The sequence below is a fragment of the Grammomys surdaster genome, unplaced genomic scaffold (genome assembly GCF_004785775.1).
Source record: "Grammomys surdaster isolate TR1022 unplaced genomic scaffold, NIH_TR_1.0 234, whole genome shotgun sequence".
NCBI classification, from domain to species: Eukaryota; Metazoa; Chordata; class Mammalia; order Rodentia; family Muridae; genus Grammomys; species Grammomys surdaster.
In genome coordinates this window covers 2,573,538-2,577,064 of record NW_021604679.1, presented here as the reverse complement: position 1 = coordinate 2,577,064, position 3,527 = coordinate 2,573,538, and the positions used below count along the sequence as shown (strand labels likewise).

Here is a 3,527-nt window from a genome sequence, read left to right as displayed (position 1 = left end):
TCTCTCTCTCTCTCTCTCTCTCTCTCTCTCTCTCTCTCTCTCTCTCTCTCACACACACACACACACACACACACACACACACACACACACACACCAAAGTAAAAAGAAAGATGTGTTTGGTTTTGCCTTTAAGGCCCGGGTGCTACCACCCACGGCTTGACGAAGCCACGGTTTTCTGGGTTATTCACTCTCTGGAGCTGATGTTTCCCATCTCTCCTCCCTATGCCATCAGCACCCTTCTCCGGAGTGTACGTGGTGACAGAGTGTATGGGATGTATGTGGCAGCCTAACTTTTTGGCTTGTTCTAAAGTCAGGAATTAAAATTTTAAATCAATTTTTCTATTTTCTGAAGTCGTTAAAGATGCTAAAGAACTAGAAAAAGTTATCTGGATATTATCATAGGAGCAACACTCAGAAATAGGGGCTAGAATAAGTAGAAATGTATTAACTAGAATGTTCTGTCAGACACTACAGCACATGCTCACAGACACCTGAAGACTACAGAGGCCCCCAGGGCTCTGTACAAGTTGGAAGTTATTTCCTAACCATGGGAGAGAGCACGGGGCTGGTTTCCTCTCCCTCTTCCATGTGTGGTTTACTCTACTGTGGCTCTTTGAGCACTTGTGGTGTTTGCCTGTGCACAGAATTCTGCACTTAGCATACTTTTTAGATGAATTAGAACATCTCCAGTGGGATTCTCCTTCCCACAAGTTCTGCTCCACTCTCCTTAAAACACTCTCTGAACACAGCCTCAGAGCAGAGCTGTTTAAACACATGCCCCCTTTCCCTGGCTTGGCTGTTTGCTTTTAGGAAACAGGCCAGGCTTTTTAACCATTTTTTCCTTCCTCTTTTTTTTTTTCTGGTGATTGAACCCAAGGTTGCTCGTGGGGTCTTTGAACTTTTATTATTTTTCATATCACTTGGCACAAGCCTTGGCACATGGTTTGTTTGGTAAATATTGGTTCACACCAGTGTTTATGAACTGAATTTACTAGATCGGAAAAACTAATCTCCTGTCACCTCGTAACTGCATCTAGTTTTGTCTCCTGTGCCAATCTACATGGAATACTTTACACACACACACACACACACACACACACACACACACACCATGGTAAAGTTCAAAGTTACATTGAAGTATTCCCACAACTACATGGCTAATTTCTGAAATCCAGGCATTGATCTTTCATTCCTTTGGCACGGATTCAAAAGCAAATATGTTTAAGAGTGATACTTTAGCTAGGAATGGTGGAGCACACCTTTGATCCCAGAACTGGAGAAGTAGAGGCAGGTGGATCGCTGTGAGTTCGAGGCCAGCCTGGTCTACATAGTGAGTTCCAGGACAGCCAGGGGCTATATTAGAGAGACCCTGTCTCAAAAAAAAAGTGAGATACTTTAAGATAACCTGATCCTTTACATTCGTAGAAAGGAAATGTCTAAGTGCTTACTTTACAACCCAGAGAGGGAACATTCAGAAGGGAAAAGTGCTATAACAGACCGGAATCTGGAGTCCAGAAAAGCACTGTCACTAGTCATGACAGACATGCTTTTGCCCAGCAGCTCTAGCCAATAAATCTTACAGTTCTAAACAGCAACCCTGAGTGGAACTCCAAGGAAGCTCGATAGTTCCTACATTCTTCTCCCATTTGGTGAAGTCACTCCAGTTCATAACAAAGATCCCTCCCCCCACAACTCTAAGGACTGGAAACAGGACAATGGATGAAGCATTCTACAATGGCATCCCTCCAGGCAGTCCTCTTTAGGAGTTTGCTTTGGTCTCTACCACTCTGTGCAGGCCGCTTTGCAGGATCTCCTCAACTTCCAGAGCTCAGAATGGCCTGATGCTCCAGTGAGTGAGTTTTCAAAAGAGATGTGGTCTCACAATCTCTCTTGTACTATTCATGATAAAGTTAATGTGGTATTGCTAAGTCAAAATTAGATGAAATTATCTGCTTTTGCTTGCTATGGAGAGGCAGAGTGGAAGTTAGGGGACTCCTAGGAAGCGATTGCAAGCATTCAGGTGACAGATAATGGCGGCATAATTTCAATGAAGGTCATGGGATTGGTAAGGAAGGATGCAATCCAGATAATATGTTGAAAGGAGATGAGTAGAGTTTGGAAAAATACAAGGAAAAGAGGAATGAAGGGTAGACTTTGGACTTGAGAATGATGGAGTCTTTCACCAACCTGGAAATTTGCTTGAAGAAGCAGACAAAAAAAAAATATTTTGAATGTTTGGTATTTGCAAGCCCTAGCAGCTATCTAGGGGTACTGTTAAATACACAGCAGTACATATAATTTTATTTCACAAGGGAAAGCAGACTTACTTTTTATTTTTTTTTAGGAGCCATGATCTTTTATTGGGGGAGGGTTCATCAATCCTTCTTGGCCGCCGCCTTCCTCATGGCTGCCAACACGTTGCTCAGCTCCTCCCGCTTTCTCTTGGCGCGGATGTGCGTGCCCACCCTCTTCTTGATGAACTTGAGTGGGCGCTTGTCCTTGGACACTTTGAGCAACTTCATGGCCCGGCGCTCGTAGGGTGTGAAGCCGCAGACCTCCCGGATCATGGTGTGCTTGGTGAGGCGCCCGTGGTGCCGGCTGTGTCTCAGCTTGCTGACGTTCTTCGTCACTTTGTGGCCCTTGTTGAGGCCCACGGCCATAGGATAACGCAGGGCCATAGCTGCTGCTCTCCGATGGCGGCCAGGACAGGAAGAACGGCGCGGCGCAGAATCCTGTGATATATCGAAAGCTGACTTATTTCTGGGCAGATATGTCTGGGAGTCTTTGATAGAGGGATGTATTTAAGTCATGGGGTCAGACAAGGTGTTCCAGGAAGAGTGGTTGAGAAAAGCAGGTGGAGAGGGCTCAGCTGGCTCTACTCCTGTTGATCTGTTCCCACAGGGTCTACATGCCATAGCCCATGGGGAAAGGGAGCCTATAGCCTATGTTTTTATGGCTTTCTTTACACTTCAAAAGCTTATAATGAAGAACCCATAATAATATATATTGCCACAAAATCCAAGATACTTCTGATCTAGCATTTTAGACAAAAGACTTAGAGATCTCCAAAGTATAGGCTCTGACACCCGCAAAGGAAACCAGAAGAGGACTGACTAGAGGCAGGAGGGTCCAAAAGAGTCTGGTATTATGGGAGCTTTGAGAAGGAAGTATTTGACCAAATTCTCTGGAGGACACTGAGCTATGTCCCCAGCCAAGCAGATGGGTTTCAATGACTAGAGTAGTCTCTGCCACAGAAGAGGGGTGTCTAAAGGAAAGAGCCCAAAGAACCCATAGCCGAATGGCTAGAATAATGACTGGGAGGATAGAAAATGGGGATCATAAGTAGAGACATCTCTTTCAATAAATATAACTTTGTAGAGGAATGTGGCCAGAAAGAAGAGACAGAGTAGAGAGGGGTCCCCCAGAGACTCCCATTGTGTAGTGGGAGTGCTGAAAAAGATGATCCTGTAGCAGGTGGCCCTTCTGTAGCAACAATCAGGTAGCAGAAATGGTCACTGTGAATTCAC

At 44.9% G+C, this 3,527-nt stretch overlaps 1 pseudogene; it reads right to left on the bottom strand.

Annotated features, from left to right (window-relative positions):
* Positions 1-2,333: 2,333 nt before the first annotated feature.
* On the bottom strand, positions 2,334-2,717 carry LOC114626378 (annotated as a pseudogene).
* Positions 2,718-3,527: the final 810 nt, after the last annotated feature.